Source organism: Megachile rotundata, chromosome 15, assembly GCF_050947335.1.
Source record: "Megachile rotundata isolate GNS110a chromosome 15, iyMegRotu1, whole genome shotgun sequence".
NCBI lineage: Eukaryota > Metazoa > Arthropoda > Insecta > Hymenoptera > Megachilidae > Megachile > Megachile rotundata.
The window spans coordinates 6997702-7021421 of NC_134997.1; the positions used below are offsets into that span (position 1 = coordinate 6997702).

General features: G+C 32.8%; 1 protein-coding gene across 2 annotated transcripts in view; it reads right to left on the bottom strand.

Annotated features, from left to right (window-relative positions):
• The window catches only part of LOC100876585 (opioid-binding protein/cell adhesion molecule homolog), a 657546-nt gene extending 634878 nt beyond the window's left edge, over positions 1–22668 (bottom strand). The window contains exon 1 of one of the 2 annotated variants that reach the window (XM_076540714.1): positions 22425–22668. The gene's annotated coding sequence lies outside the window, so the exon portion shown is untranslated. Of the gene's footprint in view, positions 1–21374; positions 21961–22424 lie in introns of those variants that run through there. The other variant, XM_012288703.2, reaches the window with a different exon arrangement.
• Between the last annotated feature and the right edge of the window lie 1052 nt (positions 22669–23720).

The following is a 23720-nucleotide window of genomic DNA, read 5'->3' on the forward strand; positions in this document are numbered from 1 at the left end:
CATAGATGATTCATAAAGAAATTGAAGTGTATATGACGTGACAGTGTTAGATGTAAATAAGAGTTACTTTATCGATGTGTTTGCATTGTGTGAAAGCCAGCCACGGTGACATTGGTGTTCCCGCGATGGTATCGTCGTCGTAAGACCCAGAATTACAGGTCGGCCATGTTACGAAAGGATAGGCCGTTTATAAGCGGCTGTTATTGGCAAGCTCGATATACGTACGATAATACGACATATAGGACGCACATACCGCCCACGTTCATTGCCTAATGGGTCATGTAGTGAACATACAGCAGGTGCACCGTGTATACAGTGTGTTTCCTTCTTGCTAGTATAGCACTGCACGTGCAAATTGGTAAACAGAAATATCTAACAACTTATCCCGTTACAAGTACTTCCTGGCTATACTCGATCACTAAATAGCTTTGCATACCGGGTTATCGAGCTGACACATTGAGCATCGTCTACATTGTTTTCTACGCGTGTCAGTCGAAAATTTACGATAAGATACTGCGGAAATTGAACGTCGATCTCCAACGGGAAGCTATAGATCGCGGGGTGATGAAAGACGTTTCGATTTCTTTTCATGCCGAAAATTTACTGGATTCGCGCTGGATATTTCTTTTCTGCTAATTGCAAAGTTTTCAGAGCTTTAGAGTTTGATCATTTTGTTATTTAGTAATTTAAAAGTTTGATAATTTTGTAATTTGATAATTTACAAGTTTCATAATTTAATAAGTTGAAATTTTAGGAATATGAAAATATAGAAATATCATATTCACAAATGTATAAATTAATCTAGAAAATTTAGAAACATATAAATAACACATTTTCTGCTCCAAAAGTGTAAATACTTGATAATTCACAAATTTGGAAGTATCAAGCTGTAAATATTCGTCTTAAAATTGAAATTTCTTGAGGTATATTGCTGCAATTAAAGTACTTATGAAGAAATCAATCATATTTGCTTGAATAAAGTATAAGAGTGCGTGTCGTTGATACATATGCGCTCTATTGCGCGTGCGCTGTTCCTACTGCGCATGCGCTATGCGTACTCCGCATGCGCCATACAAGCCACGCATGCGCAATACGACCCGCAACTCAAAATGACGGATCTCTTACACAAATTCAATCAACAAAGCTCAAGCTACACTTAACAAAAAAATTCCACATGCACTTTTACAAAATATACTTCCACAAGAACAACTAATATAAATAAACGTATAAATATCACCTTACATAAAATAATAATATATTCTAACAATGTTATACACCTCTACTTACGAATCTTCTTTTTCAAGTCACTTAAAAATTAAAACCCAGCAATTGATGTTATTCATAAATCAATTGCTGATAATAAACGTGACAAACAAATGATCAAATTTTAATTGTGGCGCATTGTATAGCATTTCAGATGACTCGATTCTATTCAAAGTTCTCGGCATTGCGATTGTAATCTCCTGTATCGTCTGCAGTGTTGATATACGAACAGATAAGACGTACTTCAACTAGTTCAAGGATTGTCTTTGATCTGATTGAACTAGCCTGATATACATCGGCAATCAATGATCAATGGTGTCCTTAGTGCACATCCCACATGTTCTGACTAAGGCGGTTAAGTGATTATAGAGAAGCATTATATGTCAATTCAATTATTAGATTGAATGCGATATGTAAATGTTTCACACTGCGTCATATTTGGAATCAATGGCATTTGAAATTTTGTATCTTTGTCCTACACCTTTTGATGCTTGCCTTAAGTATTCTCATAATCGTTATGGTTTTTAATTTTATAGCCATTTGATCTTTTATTGAAATTCTTTATAGGCGCATATTTATTGTATTTTATTCTTGAATTTTTCAGGTAAAGTAATTCATCGAATCGTTCAATTATTAGGCAGGCGGTTATGAAAGACATTTTATCTGAACAGAGGATATTATTTCACGGGTCTGTTTCTCAATTATTACGGAATTATTGTTATATCAAAAAAGATACTATTATATAAGCTTAAACAATGGTAGCTCATAAGCGATACTAGACAATGGGTGCGATAACGTGACAGAACTCCGATAGCCAATATTTTATGCATTGATCCACGGCCAAACTCTGAACGAACGTCGATAAATAATAATGGGTATTCTCGTGCTATCCATAAATCTTGATACCTTGAATTACGTTTACCAATGCATCACAATGTTCCTCTAAAATGTGGGCTTTCGTAGGAAGCTTCAGTTATCTTTATGTTCAATTAACGCTTATTACGCAGCAACAATATGAAATCATTTCGTTAAACGATCGTTTCAATGTATTCCCGCATGCATTATCCTTCGTAACATTTTCAGTCTACTGGAAAGCTGTGAAGTTGATGCGTATTAACCTCTTCAAGAATGTTGACGTGCAGGTGCTGGTTTACGATACTCATGTAAATGTAGTAGATTCTGAAATCGATTATCGATGTTTCAATTAGTGAATGCTGCGATACACTACAGTCATTTTGACAAAATACCAAGTTAATTGGAGATAGATTCAGGTGTAGACAAAAATATAAATTCCTATTTATACGAAAAGGAAGTAGAAAATTAATTAAAACTTGTCACACACATTTTTATTGAAATAGTTAAAACTGTAATTGAATACTGAAATTTTAATGTATAGGTGCTTGTTTTATATGAGTATTGCCTGATAATGTGAATGCGCTCATATAGTATACCATCTTGACAATGTACCATAAGAGTCCTATATACTAGCCGCTCGATAAGTAACCGCCACGTACACTTGTAGTTTGTAACCGCCAATCTTTGACGACATCGTTGAATCATGCGAACATGAGGTTGTAGACTATATAGTCTCTAATAGAGTTTCGAATAATTCCAGAATAGATTCCAGAGATCGATTATCGATACTTCAATTAATTAGCAGTCATTCTGCATTCAGAACCTCGGTGAAGTGTTTACGTAGCCAATTTTGACGACGTTTAAATCTAAATTGATGTAACACGAACGATGGTTTATGACAGTGTCATGTCATCAAATCGCACTAGAATTTGAATGTTCCGAAATTAACTACTGTTAGCTATAATTAATCGGCTATTTTGTATTAAGCATATTGAATAGTTCACTCTGACACGATATTTAAGTTTTGTTGTACTATATAAAATATAAGCGTTACTGTTTGGAATTTTCATGTCATCAAATCTCAATCTTTTGTTTAAAAATCAGCCATTGCTCAATGGCACTAGCAAAGAACCCGCCATTTTATATTAGCAATATTAATGAACAGTTCATGTAGTGATTTCATCAAACTTCAACCTTCAAACTAATACGTATTTAATAATGGTTCGAGAGCAATCTTGTCGAAACTTCAACTACGTCAAAACTTTTGATAATAGCAAATCAGCCTTGTTTGCAGTAACTCTCCGTCAGCCATTTTGTATTAAGCATATTTATTACATGTATTTTTACTGAATATTAAACTTGAAATTGATGTGTGGTTGATACTTCCATGTTATTAAATCTTGTAAGTCTTTTGTTTGAAGATTAGCCATTGTTTTCTCTAGCCGTCAGCCATTTTGCATAAAAAATACTGAAGATATATTTCGTACAACTTTAAACTTCAGATATGTACTTTGAGGATGCTTTTACCGTTATCAAAGCTACTTAGATTATTGACGTCTCGCAATCGGCCACTTAATTCGTAACAACCTAATGATATATAAAAAAGAGGAAGCTAAAAAAGAAATTTGCAGATCGCGTGTGTCGATCCGCTTTTCTCCGTCTTGACCTTATTAGTCGAATTGCTACTCGAGTAACGTTATCGTGTTCCTAAATCTGTCTGTTAACGTTCTCTCGGCAGCAATTGCTTAAAGTCTAGTTGTCGATAGCAGTTACGCTCGCGTGTCATGGTGTTCAATGTGTTGTAGAAACTCGAGCTCAACGAACTTACGAGTGGATTTAATTTCCGTAAAAAGAAAAATTCGTATGGCAATGTTTCCTTGCATTATGGAGGTGTTAAACTGTGTGAGAACATGCTCTTTATTACGTAATACAGATTTTATGTCCTTTTTTACTTTTTCCTGCTTAACGTATATTCTTTAAGTACATCTTATCATGCACCGTGAAGAAATTCATGGTTAAATCAGGTGTAACAGGATGGAATGTTAACATGGAATAAAGGAGTTGTTCTAATTTAATCGTCGAATATATTGTATAATGTTGTAAGTTGTCACTTGTAAGCGCCAAGTTACTGGTTCTAAGTTTTAAGATACAAATTTCTAGTTTTAAGATTCAAGTTTCAGGTTTCAGGCTTCAGGTTTCAAGTTTCAAGTTTCAAGATTCAGGTTTCAGGTTTCAGGTTTCAGGTTTCAGGTTTCAGGTTTCAGGTATCAGGTTTCAAGTTTCAAGCTTTAGGTTTCTGGTTTCAGACATCAGGTATCAGGTTTCAAGTTTCAGGTTGCAGGTTGCAGGTTTCAAGTTTCAGGTATCAGGTTTCAGGTAGCAGGTATCAGGTATCAGGTTTCTGGTATCAAGTTTCAGGTTTCAGGTTTCAAGTTTCAAGCTTTAGGTCTTTAGTTTCAGCTATCAATTATCAGATATCAGGTTTCAGGTATCAGGTGATGAAGGTTTTTGGTTTCAGATATCAGGTATCAGGCATCAGGTTTCAGGTATCAGGTTTCAAGTTTTAAGTTTGAGGTTTCAGGTTTCAAGCTTTAGGTTTTTAGTTTCAGCTATCAGCTATCAGCTATCAGGTATCAGGTATCAGGTATCAGGTATCAGATATCAGGTATTGGGTTTCAAGTTTCAGATTTCAGGTTTCAGGTTTCAGGTTTCAAGTTTTATGTATCAAGTATCAGGTTTCAAGTTTCAAGCTTTAGGTTTTTGGTTTCAGGTTTCAGGTATCAGGTGTCAAGTTCCATGTTTTAGGTGTTCGATTTCAGGTTTCAAATTTTAAATTTCAGGTTTCAAGTTTCAAATTTAAAATTTGAAGTTCTAGGTTCTAAGTTTCAAGTTGTATATCACAAATCCAAAATTTTGAGACATAAATTCCACCTTTTATGTTTCAAATTCTATTCCAAATATTAAGTCCCAAATTATATGTATATCATAACCTATAAATTTTAAATCACAAGTCCTAAATTATAAATCAAAATTTGAAGTCCGATTCCAAAATCTAAAATTCCAAATAGCAAATGGTAATCTCAACACCAGTAAACAATACACAGTTGACAAAAACAAACAGTGTATCAATAGCTTCCCGAAATATGCAACATACCAAACACCCGAAATAACCAGAAATTCATCTGACAGCATATGCCGTTATTTTCACTATAATAGCTGAAATGTTTTACAGATAGAATCGTGATCTCGTTAAGTGCCGGAATGGTAATAACGAGATACGATCATAGCCAGTAAATTGACGTTTATTACCTCTCGCTCGACATGATCGGTCTGGAAACAAGTTGCAGATGGTATTTGGCTTCGCGTGTCACCGATTTCGAATCACGTATAGCTTTCAGTTGAGAACCAATGTCTAAATTAGCCAGGAAAAGTGGCCTTAAAGTAGATATTTCACAGCCAACTAAAGAATATATACGTATATCGCAATTGCCTTGTACTGGCAGGAACAAAAATTTCGAGCCCTGTAGTGGTGATGAAGTAATTTAGTTTCGAACTTTAAATACTGCATTCAGAAAAACGCTCCAACTGTTCAAATCTGTGGTTTAAAACGTTTAAACTAGTTCCTTGAAACTCCACTGATTAATCCAAGCACGAAATGCGATATATTGCGTATTTAATTTTCACAAAGGTGCTGTTTAATAATTCGTACAAAATCTGGTGCGGTTTAATTAATAAAGTGATTTGTTTGATGACGAAATAATTTAAAGTACGAGATTATTTTAAAATTCGCAATGGGGCCATATAGCGAGAACTATGGTAGGATATTTTTACAAGGATACAATTGAATAATTTGTACAAAATCTAATGTAGTTTACGTAACAATGGTAATGAAATAATTAAAAGTGTAAGAATATTCTAAAATTCGACACAAGGCCATATAGCGAGAGAACGCTATGGTAGGATATTTTTGCAAAGGTACAATTGAATAATTTATGCAAAATCTGATGTGGTTTATGTAACAATATTTTATGTGAAAGTGTAAGAATATTCTAAAATTCGACACAAGGCCATATAGCGAGAGAACGCTATGGTAGAATATTTTTGCAAAGGTACAATTGAATAATTTATACAAAATCTGATGTGGTTTATGAAACAATATTATGATTTATGTGGAAGTGTAAGTATATTCTAAAATTCGACACAAGGCCATATAGCGAGAGAACGCTATGGTAGAATATTTTTGCAAAGGTACAATTGAATAATTTATACAAAATCTGATGTGGTTTATGAAACAATATTATGATTTATGTGGAAGTGTAAGTATATTCTAAAATTCGACACAAGGCCATATAGCGAGAGAAATATTTATTTCAAATTGTTAAACTGAATAACAAACATAACCTTCCAAACGCAAATATTTCTTAAATATAAAATAACTTAAGTATACAATTTGTTATTTATCAATATTTAACAAAATCTAACAATTTACCAGTATATTGTTGCAGCATCTCAACAAAACAGACTAGAAATAATGTCTGGTAATCTTCGAGTAATACGCGAATAGCAGAGCATTTTGCAACGCCATTTTCTTTAGGAAAGCCTGGAACACCATAATGGCACTGTCAGCTGTCTGAATGTTAAAACCGTTATTCTTTCCACATAATAACCTGATTTGTCGCTGTAACAAGATTTTCGCGCTGAAATCGGATTTATCAGCGGTGTTTTTCCTTTTTTTTTAGCCGGGTTATTTGAATTTTCGTAATTGAATTTCGTCGTCTCCCTTCTATTTAATTCTTCGTTTGATACTTATTTACCCTCGCTAAATTACTCGGTTTCTGGTCTTAATTCAGACTTTACCTTGTTCTATTCCTGTGTCCATGTTTGGTGTCAAAATTGTTTAATTTTGAACGGCTGGGTTATAATTAAATGGAAATTATATATGGAAAACTTTCATATGTGTTAAAAGAATGTCATGTATGTTCACATATCACAATGTTTAAGAATAACAAATTTCAAATATTGTAATATTCAAAAAACAAAGTTTACGTATCAAAACTTTCAACAATCCCAAAGTTCACATATCACAACTTTCACAATCCCTAAAGTTCACATATCACAATATTCAAAAACCCCAAACTCTAAATATCACAATATTCAAAAACCCCAAACTCTAAATATCACAATATTCAAAAACCCTAAAGTTCACATATCACAACTTTCAAAAACCCAAAAGTTCACATATCACAACTTTCAAAAACCCTAATGTTCACATATCACAACATTTAAAAACGCCAAACTCTAAGTATCACAATATTCAAAAACCCTAGTGTTCACATATCACAATATTCAAAAACTCGAAAGTTCACATATCACAATATTCAAAAACCTTGAAGTTCACATATCACAATACTCAAAAACCCTGAAGTTCACATATCACAATATTCAAAAACCCTAATGTTCATATATCACAACTTTCAAAAATCCCAAAGTTCATATATCACAACATTCAAAAACCCCAAACTCTAAATATCCCAACATTCAAAAAACCTGAAGTTTACATATCACAACATTAAAAAATCCCAGACTCTAAATATCCCAATATTCAAAAACCCCAAATCTCAAATATCCCAATATTCAAGAACCCCAAACTCGAAATATCCCAATATTCAAAAATCCCAAACTCAAAATATTCCAATATTCAAAAACTCCAAATCTCAAATATGCCAATATTAAAAAATCCCAAATCTCAAATATCCCAATATTCAAGAACCCCAAACTCGAAATATCCCAATATTCAAAAACCCCAAATCTCAAACATCCCAATATTCAAAAATCCCAAACTCGAAGTATCCCAATATTCAAAAACCCCAAATCTCAAATATGCCAATATTCAAAAATCCCAAACTCGAAGTATCCCAATATTCAAAAACCCCAAATCTCAAATATCCCAAAAAACCCCCAAAATTCATATATCACAATTTTCAAAAACCCCAAACTCTAAATATCACAATATTCAAAAACCCCAAACTCTAAATATCACAATATTCAAAAACCCTAAAGTTCACATATCACAACTTTCAAAAACCCAAAAGTTCACATATCACAACTTTCAAAAACCCTAATGTTCACATATCACAACATTTAAAAACGCCAAACTCTAAGTATCACAATATTCAAAAACCCTAGTGTTCACATATCACAATATTCAAAAACTCGAAAGTTCACATATCACAATATTCAAAAACCTTGAAGTTCACATATCACAATACTCAAAAACCCTGAAGTTCACATATCACAATATTCAAAAACCCTAATGTTCATATATCACAACTTTCAAAAATCCCAAAGTTCATATATCACAACATTCAAAAACCCCAAACTCTAAATATCCCAACATTCAAAAAACCTGAAGTTTACATATCACAACATTAAAAAATCCCAGACTCTAAATATCCCAATATTCAAAAACCCCAAATCTCAAATATCCCAATATTCAAGAACCCCAAACTCGAAATATCCCAATATTCAAAAATCCCAAACTCAAAATATTCCAATATTCAAAAACTCCAAATCTCAAATATGCCAATATTAAAAAATCCCAAATCTCAAATATCCCAATATTCAAGAACCCCAAACTCGAAATATCCCAATATTCAAAAACCCCAAATCTCAAACATCCCAATATTCAAAAATCCCAAACTCGAAGTATCCCAATATTCAAAAACCCCAAATCTCAAATATGCCAATATTCAAAAATCCCAAACTCGAAGTATCCCAATATTCAAAAACCCCAAATCTCAAATATCCCAAAAAACCCCCAAAATTCATATATCACAATTTTCAAAAACCCCAAACTCTAAATATCACAATATTCAAAAACCCCAAACTCTAAATATCACAATATTCAAAAACCCTAAAGTTCACATATCACAACTTTCAAAAACCCAAAAGTTCACATATCACAACTTTCAAAAACCCTAATGTTCACATATCACAACATTTAAAAACGCCAAACTCTAAGTATCACAATATTCAAAAACCCTAGTGTTCACATATCACAATATTCAAAAACTCGAAAGTTCACATATCACAATATTCAAAAACCTTGAAGTTCACATATCACAATACTCAAAAACCCTGAAGTTCACATATCACAATATTCAAAAACCCTAATGTTCATATATCACAACTTTCAAAAATCCCAAAGTTCATATATCACAACATTCAAAAACCCCAAACTCTAAATATCCCAACATTCAAAAAACCTGAAGTTTACATATCACAACATTAAAAAATCCCAGACTCTAAATATCCCAATATTCAAAAACCCCAAATCTCAAATATCCCAATATTCAAGAACCCCAAACTCGAAATATCCCAATATTCAAAAACCCCAAATCTCAAACATCCCAATATTCAAAAATCCCAAACTCGAAATATTCTAATATTCAAAAACCCCAAATCTCAAATATGCCAATATTCAAGAACCCCAAACTCGAAATATCCCAATATTCAAAAACCCCAAATCTCAAACATCCCAATATTCAAAAATCCCAAACTCGAAGTATCCCAATATTCAAAAACCCCAAATCTCAAATATGCCAATATTCAAAAATCCCAAAATCGAAGTATCCCAATATTCAAAAACCCCAAATCTCAAATATCCCAATATTCGAAAACCCCCAAAATTCATATATCACAATTTTCAAAAACCCCAAACTCCAAATACCCCAATATTCAAGAACCCCCAAACACCAAATAACCCAACATCCAAAAACCCCAAACTTCAAACATCACACCATCCAAAACCCCCAAAGTCTCACAACCACAATCCCCAACAAAAACCCTAATGTCCCTAACCATCAAACACCCAGACCCTAATCTCCATAAATTCCAAATCCCCATAAGCTCGAAAAAAATTAATTTTCCACATGCCATTCATAATTCATGCACCCGAGTAGGTATTTGAATAAAAAGATATCGTTCGTAGAACCACATTGGAATCTTTCGTATTTCAATATTTAACGTGACCTATTGAAAATCAGTTCTCGATCCAACGGTTTGGTGACCCACTCTTGAAGAATGATTGTTCCAACAAGACGCTAAATGAAGCATCGATTCGAAAGAGTTACAATGAAAAAATTACGAATTGCTGACCAACGCTGGTTAGATTCATCCCATTCAGCAACGGCGAACGTACGACTTCGCATTTTCGTTGGAATTCAAGCTTTATGCGATCCGAACGTATCTTATTAGTGAAATCGCTCTGAAAACGGTCCAACTTTAAATAATTCAAGCAATTGCCTGTTCGTCTCGTTTTACCGTCGTTAAACCCTGATTAAATCCTTTACGGTGTGAGGGACGATAACGAAGATATTCATCCTTGAAACATCCAGAGAGCGAACTTACTTCGGAAAAGACAGGATTATAGGAAATAAATACCTCTCTGTTAGAGATCCACGGTATAATGAAAGATGCTGACAAGCAGCGCTGAATTAAGAGCACTGTGATAATTGGAGGAAAAAGGAAGCGAAATTAAAAGAAAACCTGGTAGGAGAAATTTTATGGTAACAGAGAGAAAAAAGTCGTGATTCGAATACCTGCGGTCTGTTCGTTTTCAGCTAATTGCCTTTTTTAACATTGTTGTCTCTTCATTTGAAAACATTCTAACGAAATTTGTTAATATTATAAGATTTGTAAGGTATGAATGAATATGATTAATATGCTAAGGATTAATTATGACGTGATTAATGGTTTCAAGATAGAATATCACGTACACTTGATGGTACTTTTAATGGACGAAAGAAAATGGTAGAAAACGGTCAAGATTCCTAGTTTCCGTGCTATGCAAGCTGGTGTTTGGAACGCCCCGTCTTGGCGAAAGTATTACCGCTAATGGCGACTATATATTCCAACCTTACCTAAATACACCTTGATACGCCCTACGCCACTATCAAGAGTGCCCTCTTCTAATGGCCTGAGCCTAATGTTACCTATACTTCCAGTTCCCTGTTCTGAGGGAATAGCTTGCTATCATAGTTAACTAGAATCAAGTCGAGACAGAAATAGAAGTCCCTGCTTACAAAAAGGGGTGGAAAGTTAATTGAAACGTGTGGTGTCACGTACAGTAGTGATGTAAAAATTCTAATTAAACAGTAAAATATACGATAAGTTCAGTATTGATTATTAATCTAAGTTTTTATACTATAATATACCGCCTTGATAATATAGCATTGTACGAGTCCTATATACTAGCCGCTCGATAAGTAACCGCCACTCGTTACAGCCGTTTTTTAACGACGTAACGTGTATCATTGAATTATACACACACGAAGGTATGTACAGATAAGGAATGTGTTCATTGACAAATACAAATACTTGTTGCGTATTAACCTTTTCAAGAATGTTGACGTACAGGTACTAGTTTACTCTTGTAAATGTAGTAGATTCTGAAATCGATTATCGACGTTTCAATTAGTTGCTGTGATACACTACAGTCATTTTGACAAAATACCTTGTCAAGTAGAGACACATCCAAATCTAGACAAAAATAGAAAACGCTATTTACACCAAAAAGAAGTAGAAATTTAATTAAAACTTGTCACACACATTTTTATTGAAATAGTTAAAACTGTAATTGAACGCAGAAATTTTAATGTATAGGTGCTTGTATTATATGAGTATTGCCTGATAATGTGAATGCGTTCATATAGTATACCATCTTGACAATGTACCATAAGAGTCCTATATACTAGCCGCTCGATAAGTAACCGCCACGTACACTTGTAGTTTGTAACCGCCAATCTTTGACGACATCGTTGAATCATGCGAACATGAGGTTACAGACTATATAGTCTCTAATAGAGTTTCGAATAATTCCAGAATAGATTCCAGAGATCGATTATCGATACTTCAATTAATTAGCAGTCATTCTGCATTCAGAACCTCGGTGAAGTGTTTACGTAGCCAATTTTGACGACGTTTAAATCTAAATTGATGTAACACGAGCGACGGTTTGTGACAGTGTCATGTCATCAAATCGCACTAGAATTTGAATGTTCCGAAATTAACTACTGTTAGCTATAATTAATCGGCTATTTTGTAGTAAGCATATTGAATAGTTCACTCTGTTACGATATTTAAGTTTTGTTGCACTATATAAAATATAAGCGTTACTGTTTGGAATTTTCATGTCATCAAATCTGTAACTTCTACTGTTTAGAAATCAGCCATTGCTCAATGGCACTAACAAAGAACCCGCCATTTTAGCAATATCGTAACACGTCAGATCAGCCATTTCCATAACTGTCCAACCCTTGTTATTAAAATCAGAATCCATTGGTAATTTCCACGAGACCCTCAATCTCGATAAAAATAGTGGAATAAACTACTTGAGCATACAACATTACGAAAATCTCGTAGCGCGATAAAGAAAATAAAGAGTCAGCAACGGATAAGTGGAAGAAGACGTCGAGGAAAAAGAAGCATTCTATTCTAGTGGTGAAAAGATCCGAGGATTCCATCGACTGGTGTGTCACGAATGACTTCGCTAGAACATTTCATTGCTTCTTATCCTTATCCCGATTCACTGGCCGACCAGGAAAAGATATGAAGGTAACCGTGATTCGAATCGAAGCAAGAAATACTCCTCGTGAGAGGAAAAAGTCGACTATCAAAGCCACGACTGGAGTCATATAATCCATCGGTTACTGTTATTACTGCGCCTCTTCGAACAGGAGCGTTTCACAGGATAGCCAGACGCACAGTTTGTTGCTACATAGTAAGGAGAATCGACAGTGCTAAGAAAATACTATAGAATCTGTAGTAGAAAATCATACAGATATGATCCGCGATTCAATACTGGAATATCATTGAGATACAGGATTTTTGTGAGGTAAGGTTACGTACAAGATTAATTTCGGAAGAGTAGAATCATTGCTATTAAAAAATCAGGTTTCAAGTTTCGAGTTTCAGGTTTCAGGTTTCAGGTTTTATGTTTCAGGTTTCATATTTCAAGTTTTAGGTTTCAAGTTTCAAATTTCAGGTTTCAGGTTTCAACTATCAAGTTTCAGGTTTCAAATTTCAAGCTTTAGTCTTCAGGTTTCAGGTTTCAGGTTTCAGGTGTCAGGTTTCAGGTTTTGGGATTCAAGCTTTAGGTATCAGGTATCAGGTATAAGGTTGAGGTATCAGGTATCAGGTATCAGGTATCAGCTTTCAAGTTTCAAGTTTTAGATTTTAAATCTCAGGTTTCAGGTTTCAAATTTCAAGTTTAAAGTTTCAAATTTTAAATTCAAAGCTCTGAGTTCTAAGTTCTAACTTCTAAGTTGTCAGTTTCATGTTTTAAGTTCTAAGTTCTAAGTTTCAGTAGAATCATTGTTATTAAAAAACGTGATCAACCAATTCGGGAATCTTGAATATTTCGAGAAATGCAGATAAGAGATTTTTGTAACGTTAGGTTAGGTACAATATTACTTTCCGAAGGGTAGAATCATCAAAAAAGATGATCTCGAAGTTAGGTTAGGTAGGGAATTAACTACTATTCTAATTTTATAAAAAATTAATTTGTCGTTGAAGATTTACAATTTAATTATTAAACATAATAGACTTATATGTACATCCTAGAGTACAAAATTAATAACCAGACATAAACTAATTATACCTAGGAGACTATAATAGCTAGAAACCACGGCTAATCAATTTTTTATAAAAGCTCCCAGAGTGTTAATAAAGATTATTTTTTCTAATAAAGATATAACGAAATGTGCAGAGGATCGGTATCCAGCGGTGCCGCTATTAAAATGCAAATACAAAAATGAAATGTCTCTTCTAATCCCGCGTATTAAAGGTCGAATATAATCCCTAGACAGGTATTCCTCGGAATGGAAGCAGGGAAAAGTGCGGGGAGTTTTTCTCGGTTGGCTAGCGATCGTTTCGTTAAATTAATTGAAGGCGTCTCGCGCCCGACGAAACTGACTAACGAACGCATCCGTTGCGTTTCGTGCGTGTTCATTAGCCGTGATGAAAGTTTCACGAAGACGTTTAAGCCGGTACACGATTGCTCCGACAATTTCCCTGAACATTCCTACACCGAATAATTAAATGCCAAGCAAAAGTGGTTCCCAGGTTGCTGGCCATTACCGGCTCGAGGACAACCAGGATGAAACTCTCGTCCGTCGTTGTCGTTACGGAAATTTATGTAACTTTCGTACTGTGACTAATGAGATAAAGAGGTTCCACCCAGTTGGTCTGACACCTTTGTCGGTTATCTCGTAACCATAACTTCTACTAATTAAAGTTTGATTAAGAGGAATAAACTTCGGTACGTTGACTGTTGTGCCGGCTCTACGGCCTACTAGTGTCGTGAATTTCATTTAATTAAGGATTCGAACTGGGAGAAAGAAACTCAGTTACATTTATTGTTATAACTGTCATAGTTTAATGGGAAATAATTTTAGTACGATCCTTTAAGCCTGTTTTTGTTAATCTTTAAGGTGAAACTTGTGGTCAATATTATTTAAGTATTAATTTTGTAAAAATAGTTTGGTGTAGTATTTAGGTGATTTCTATGAAAACTTATTTTCAGGTGTTATATAAGAATTAATCTTCTTAGATAATTATATTTTTGTATTTTGTTATTATAGAACTAATTTTCAGGTGTTCCATAAAAATCTGTCTTCTTAGACAACAATATTTTTATATTTTAAGATATTTTATGTTTACAGCTCACTATCAGTAAATAATAAACAACCAGAAATAAATTGATTCTTAACCTAAAAATGATGGTAATTGCTTAAACTATGGCATTTATGGATAACAATTAAGTATATCAAAATCTAGAAATTTTGACACTTGAAAATATGGAAGTTAATTAGAAAAGTAGAAAATTGGAAAATGGAAATTGGATATTGGACATTGGAAATTTGAGAAATTGAAAAATTGGAAAATTGGAAAACTGGGAAATTAAGAAATTGAGAAATTGGAAAATTGGGCAAATGGGAAATTGGGTAATTGAGAGATTAGAAATGGGAAATTTGAGAAATTGGGAAATTAGGCAAATGGGAAATTGGGTAATTGAGAGATTAGAAATGGGAAATTTGAGAAATTGGAAAATTGGGAAATTGAAAAATTGGGAAATTAGGGAATTGAGAAATTGGGAAATCGGGAAAATGGGAAATTGGAAAATTGGAAAATTGGGTAATTGAAAAATTATAAATGGGAAATTTGAGAAATTGGAAAACTTGAGAAAATGGGAAATTTGAGAAATTGGGAAACTTGAGAAATTTGAGAAATTGGGAAATTGAGAAAATGGGAAACTGGAAATTTGAGAAATTGGGTAATTGAGTAATTAAGAAATTAGAAATGGGAAATTTAAGAAATTGGAAAATTGGGAAATTGAGAGAATGGGAAATTGAAAATTTGGGAAATTGGGTAATTGAGAAATTAGAAATAGGAAATTTGAGAAATTGGGAAATTAGGAAACTGAGAAATAAGGAAATAGGAAAGGGAAATTGGGAAAGTGGAGATTGGAAACTTGAGGAATTAAGAAATTGTTTATTGGGGCATTGAGAAAATGAAAATTTGGAAAATTGAAAAATTGGGAAATTGGAAAATTGGAAAATGAGAAATTTAGAAAATTAGAAAATTAGAAACCAAATCCCCAAAAAACTGTCTAAACCTACAACGCAAATCTTTACAATGATCAAAAACCATGTAACATCGAGTCACGCAATTGCGTTTAAATGAATTATATTGCCGGCGTTGCTAACGGTGCATAGTTGGCCTGCCAAGTAGCAATCGAAATTATTCTGCATTGTTGCGTGAGGAATCCGAAATACGTGTCCCAAGCTCTTCTCGCGAGGCTATTATGGTGCAAACAACAATGCGAGCAAACGTTAACGATGTCCCCAATTCAATTGCCATGTCGAAATATTCCGATCAATCCTCGTCCTATATCGTAACCGTTCGATGAACACAATAATTTTTACAAATAAAATTCGAACTAAATATTTGTCGTCCGCCATATGCATGCAATAACCGATACATGAACAAACATTCTATTTACAAAATATAAATATTCAAGGCGCAATATTTCGGAATTAATATCGTATATTTGCATGGGGAAAAAATTTCGCGAATGTTTAATAGATATGTATATTTTAATGAAATAACAGTACACGTTTCATGGAAATGTACATACGATGAAAACGCGAAATAAAATTCGTGGTATCATTCGCGCAGTGTAAATGACGTATTTGCGGAGTTTATGCGAATTTTATCAGTCGACTTTATTGACATCTTTTTTATTACTCGAAAAATACCGGAACATTATTTTCAGCGTTGCCATTTGAATTTTTTTGTTTGAACAATTTCAAATGCGGTGGAATTGTGGAATATTATTTCAATACGATGTTTGTAGAGGTTAGGATAACCTCACTTTATTTTATATTACATCGATATTTTCTGTGTTACAGAAATTTAGTAATTTACTTTGAGATTATTTTTAAATACATTTCCATAATATTAAATTATTTTCTCTTTTATTTTTTGCTTTTTATTTTTAGTTACAATTATTTATTTTCAATTCTGTGCTTCGTAATTTAAGAATGTTTTCAATTTCTCAATTTGCAAATAAAAATAAATATCTGCAATGTCTCAATTTTCAATGAAAAACGTATATTTTCAATTTCTCTATTTGCAAATAAAAATAAATATTTGCAATGTCTGAATTTTCGATGAAAAACGTATATTTTCAATTTCTCAATTTGCAAACAAAAATATATATTTGCAATGACTGAATTTTCGATGAAAAATGTATATTTTCAATTTCTTTAGTTGCAAACAAAAATAAATATTTGCAATGTCTGAATTTTCGATGAAAAATGTATATTTTCAATTTCTCAATTTGCAAATAAAAATAAATATTTGCAATATCTCACCTTTTGAATGAAAAACGTATATTTTCAATTTCTCAATTTGCAAATAAAAATAAATATTTGCAATGCCTCAATTTTCAGTGAAAAACGTATATTTCCAATTTCTCAATTTGCAAATAAAAATAAATATTTGCAATGCCTCAATTTTCAATGGAAATCATATATTTTCAATTTCTGATCGAACAGACATTTCTAATTTTCTACTTTCTAATATATTTAAAATTTCTGAATTTTCGTCTTTAAGCATATATTTATAATTTTAATATTTCAAATAAAAAGTAATTTCCCAATTTCTTAATTTTCGATTGAAATTACAGTCTACCTCGTGAACAGAAATTTTCCTTTAGTCCCGTTATTAATGTTTGCTAATTCATTATTATGGCACCGTATACAGCACCCAACTCATTCAATTTACGGTGTCAAAAGGAAGAGCGTTCACCTTGCGATATAATTTTCAAAGGTAGCAAAGCTAACGCAAGATCGAAGAAGATTGAACTGCAGGTAGCAGGTGCATTTCTCCGAAGATGCATTTGGCAAAAGAGAGAAAAAAAATTCGGTAGTTTCATTTCGCTTTATGGGCTCGGTATCATCGAAGATTTCTTCCTCATCACGGATGCAGAGGTAAAAAGATGAAAAGTCGGAACCGGTTGAACGAAAAGCCCTTTTAGTGCAACTTGTGGTGATGTATGTACGAGTACAGGTATTTGTCGACTGTACAATTGATGAATACCTGTATTCACCGGAGATACGAGCTGAACGATCCATCAAACGTGTACGGGCACAGAGACGTCGACAAAATGGCGGCTAAACGGTATAAACATTCTGAAAACAATTATTCGTTCACGTGCTTTCATGGTTGATTTTATAAACGTTACAAATTATAGATATAATTTACATGTGTTAAACAATAAACCATAAAGCAATTTATACATGTTAAACTATTAATGGTGGCTCAAACAAAATTTCTTTTTCACCCTTTACAAAATTTAGTACTTCGTGAAAAAATTCTTTCAAAATTTGAGATCAAAAATTTCAGTTTGAGGTCTTTCGAACAATTTAAAAGTTTGCGAAACAAAATTAAAAATAACATTTTTTAACTACTTTTTTATTTATTTAAAATTGCCTATTTATCAATAGTTATCTTGTATATTAATCAAGTATAGGTATTCCAGAGAATTTATAATTTAAATACACCTTTATGTATTAGTATTGTTATTATAATAAATATTGCAATTGTACGTTTTTAGGTTAACATTTATTAAATTTTTCTGTCAGTGCTATTTCTTGTCCTGTCGTATTAATAACAGCTTGAAAACTTTGCAATGTTTTTTGACATTTTTCACAACTTCATATGACACGAGATTTATGAAATCAAGATGGCGGATGTTCGTGTTTTCAGTCACGAAATGGAAGAACTTTTATTAAAATGGCTGTTAACCTTCAAGATAACAAATTCAATATAACCTCGTTTAATTATTATTAATAATAAACTAGTTTAATTATTATCAACAATAAACTAGTTTAATTATTATTAATTACATATTGTTCATTTATTGTCATAATTTAGTTTCAATTTAAATATAAATAAATGTCCATGAATTTGAAGTTAAATTCCATAAATGTAAAACAGAGAAAGTCACGTAATAAATATATAAAAATAAAGGATGCTATATAATACATAGAAGAACATTATAAAAGATTTAAGTATAAATAAAAAAGTTAAAAAAAGTCGTAGGACCACAATTGATAGAAAAATTATGCTACCGTTCAAGTGTGAACCTTCGAAGTTAGCTTTCCAGTCAATCTAGAAAGACATCGAATTTACATTTGAATTTTAAACAGTTCTCCAAAGAATCGGGGTTCGCTCTTTGATGACCCCATTCGCATTAAGGTGAGAAGTTCCAAGACCGTCTTCCAATCATCTCCTTCGAATTGAAGGAGTAATTCGCAATGCTAAGACTGCGCGTTGACTTCTGTCGTAATGCGGGTATTCTAATATCCAACACTAAATGCAGTGTTTTCGAAGTATGTTCTTTGTTCGAAAACTAACCTAACCTCTTCGTATATTACATACCTTAACACTGACAATATTTTCTGTAAAATAAATTAATATCGAATGGAATTTCTAGTTTATTAGTTTTCTTCTTCACAAGATGGCGCTGTTATGATATCCAATACTGAATGCTGGGTTTTCGAAGTGTGTTCTTTGTTCAAAACCTAACCTCCTTGCATGTTACCTCAGCATTCTTTGTGAAATAACTTAATATGTAATGTTTAGTTTGTTGGATAGGTTCCTCAAAAGATGACGCTTGAGTCAAATGGAATGAAATACAGGGTGTTTCATTTTAAGCGTTCTTTAGGAGTGTCCCAAAAATGAAGGAGCCTGTACATTCATTTAATGCATAAATATAGAGTTTGTTAAACAATTCGTTAATATAGTCTTACTGTATATGTAACTATAAGGATGATGAAAATTTTAGTCAATAAATACATATATGTAAACAGTCTCATGATATGGTAATAAATATGCACACATATATAAAACTAGAGTTGGTTAAGAAGTAATAATTAATAAATATATATATGTACATAAAGATAGATTTCGTTAGAAAGTTATGGTAAATAAATATATGTATAGACTTGGTGAAAAAGATATAATAATTATAAATATTTAATAGTTGTATAATTAAAAGTCAAATAATACATAACTAGTTATATAATATATCATTTTTTATATGTATAAAGTAGATAAAAAGTTATATATAAGCTTGATTAAAATATTGTTCGTCTTTTACATACCTAAATTGAATTTTTTCAAAAATATAGTACAAAAATTGACCAAACGTGTATTTGTTCACTTAGAATATTACAATTGACCCAATATTTAGTGGATGATTGTAGAGGTCCATTTTAGTAATTCGAACATGTTGATTTTCATAAACAATTATTTCTTATTAATCATAGTACTCTCCGTGCATTATATCTTCCATGAAATATCGGTTTGCCGCAGGCAGGGCAAAGAATTTGTGTCCGTCGTAACTAACAAGCTATGATCGATTATGATATATTGTTCTCATCCATCGGAAGAGATACAACGCATATTGACTTCCTCTTCTAGAAACGTAAAATTGATTTTCGAAATTACGTCTAGTTTAATTTTACTATTTCCTCATTTTTGTTTGTACATTTTTTTCGTTTGTATACATTGTATATTTATTGTGATTACATACTTAATTGTTTAAATATTTCATGGCTGAATATTTGTTCTATTTAATTTTGAATTTATTGTAATTGTAAAGTAGTTTCTGTACTGAAAAATGTATTGAGGTATTAGGTTAGGTTAGTCAATGTGTTAGATTGATATTTTAAGGAAATATAGTAGGAAAATCTATTGTATATTAGTAAAATTTATATTAATATTAATATGTTATATTAATATTTTAACAAGGATTAATAGCAAAATGTGTTATACTAATATATTAAGAAAGTATATTAGTAAAATATATTATTAAAAGCTGTACTATTATATTAGGAAGATATATTAAATTTGTTATATTAATATTTTAACAAGGTTTAGTAGTAAAATGTGTTATATTAATATATTAAGAAGGTATATTAGTAAAATATATTATTAGAAGCTGTACTATTATATCAGGAAGATATATTAAATATGTCATTTTAATATTTTTTAAAAATAGTAAAATATATTATATTAATATTTTTACAGTGTTTATTAACAAAATAGGTTATGTCAATATATTAATCATTGCATTCAATCATTGCATATTTTAATTATGCATAAGTCACATTACATACATTACATTCTGTAAAATGAAAATTTATTTCATGTTTATTTTGGTTAATTTTCCTCATTCTCCAATATTATCAAAAATCACTACATAACATATACTTATCAAAAAACATATGTACATATATTTTCACTCTCATTAAATAGAACATTGTAAGCATAGTACTAAAAATAAAATGTTAATAAATAATACAAGTCATTAATGAACACTGTTATCAATATTCAGCAAGTTCTTATATATTTCTCAAACAAACTCTCGATTCCTTATTATTCATTTGTATACTATAAATTAATTTCATTCACCCGTTAATTCATAAGCTTCCATTATCTCAGATAAGCAACCTAAAACTTCCCAAACAAACACAAACTCGAAAAATAGAAACGTACGAATTAAAGAAGAAAACAAAGGGGGAATCTGAAAGTCTTTGTACGCGAACAAACAATAGCAATCGAAGCGCTCATAAATACAAAACGAAAGAAAATATCGTCTCGGTAAGAAGATATTCATTACTCACCTCTGGTACGGGCAGCCGCAGTTCCCGAAACGAAACACAAACAACAATAGAATTCCAGCATCACTAATCACTCGTTAAATACACATACAACACCCCGAGAACAATTTCACAATACCAACGCGTATCTCACTCGGCTTACAACCACAGTTGGATCATTAAATTTGTTCAAAAACAAAAATGAAATCTCTGAACCTTTAAATCGCACGGTGAACTTAATCAATTGGGAATCGATTAAAAAAGTCCAATGAAATTACCTGAAACTGTTTTGAAACGAATGAATAGGGATTTTTGTGTGGTGGATAATTGGCAGCACTGAGGAAAATTTGAGCAAAATGGAGATTTTTATTGATAACTTCTTTTGGTAATAATATTAATTAGTAATGTTGGTTAGGTTAGGTTTATTAATAGTAATCTGTTAGGTTAGGTTTATTAACAGTAATTTGTTAGGTTGGGTTTGTTGACAGTAATGTGTTAGGTTAGGTTTATTGACAAGAATATGTGAGGTTATGTTTATTAACAGTAATGTGTGAGGTTATGTTTGTTAACAGTAATGTGTTAGGTTAGGTTTATGAACATTGTTTACTAGTTCATAGATTAAGCACGTGTTATAAGCATTAGTTGGTATCTTCTAGGTTATTTATAATATATTATTAAATATTTATTAATAAATTATAGGGTAATGTTAGGTTATGTATTCTTTATAATATCAAGCATAAAATAAAGTAACTTATTTATCTATTTGACTATTTGTTTATTTAATTATTTAATTATTTAGCTATTTGACTATTTAACTATTTAATTACTTAACCACGTAATTATTTGATTATATAATTATTTCATTATTTGACTATTTGATTGTTTGACTACTTGACTACTTAACTATTTGACAGCTTATCTATTCGAATATTTAATTACTTACTATGTAATTATTTAACTACTTAACTACCTGTTTGTTCACCTACTTACCTATTTAACTATCTACATATAATAACTACATAACTTAATTATTCAACTTGCCTGTAGAAACCATAAATCTCTATCAGCACATACCTCCATTGAGCCCCCAAAAACCAACAGTTTCAACGCAAAGATACAATAACAGTCAAGTAAACAACTTGTTCAAACGTTCAAAAGGTACACAACCACCAGCACATATTTCATGAACCACAACGCACATGCGCCACACATTCAAGACAATAGTTCCCTCGCAACAGTCCTATATCGAAATATACATGATCACTGATTATAGATTTAGCTACTTATTCACCGACATATTACCGCGTTCCATATTAGGCGAGCAGTTACCGTCCGTGGCTCGCGGATCGATAGAGGATCGATGGATCAATTTAGCCGTCGAACAGCAGTTTCTGATCAAGCCACGAACATCGGCCAGTAACCCTCGTCAACAGAGAGGAACGCGGACGTTGTTCAATATTCGCGACGTTTATCGCGGCAATGAATAACAGAAGGTTCGATCGGGCAGGACTGAAAAGGACGATTTAGTGAGGCCATATAAAGGTTGCGCGCGGCACGGCCGCGGAACGTGAGTGCCGCCTCGGATGTCGACTGATCCCGCAGGGTAATGGAACGCGCAGGTCCTCCCGGACGTCCCACACGTCTGGCTGTCTGGTTTTGCCTCCAGTTTTCAGGAACAAGTACCACTCGTGCCAGCGGGAAACGCCACTTCGTAACGTACGAAACACTTACTCGAGTTTTGCCTAGCTGCAACACCGTGCCTGCCTCCAATTTGTGATATCGCTGCGGAACGCACGAGATTAAAGTATTGATTATGTATCGACGCGACCGAACGGGGAACGTGACGATAACGGGGATTTACTCGATACTTGCTGATTCTGGGGTGAGGTCTCGGGATCTCGAATTTCGGGGGAGGTGGATTTTTGGTGGCTGGGCTGATTCAAGCGGGATTTTTGGGGTTTTGGAGGCTTAGGAAGTTACGATGTGGGGATTTTATAAGATTTGGGGAGCTGGGGAGCTGGGATTTGAGAATTTAGGGATTTGGGAAGGTGGGAAGTTGGATTTTTCGGGTTTACGTAGCTGGGAAGTTGGATTTTTGGGATTTAGGTGGATAAGGAGCTGGATTTTTGGGGTTTAGGAGAGTTAGGAAGTTAGGATGTGGGGATTTTAAGAGATTTGGGGAGTTGGAGAGCTGGGATTTGAGAATTTAGGGATTTGGATTTTTGGGATTTAGGTGGATAAGGAATTGGATTTTTAGGGTTTAGACAGTTGGGAAGTTGAGATGTGGGGACTTCAAGAGATTTGGTGAGTTGGGGAGTTGGGATTTGAGAATTTAGGGATTTGGGAAGGTAGGGAGTTGGATTTTTTGAG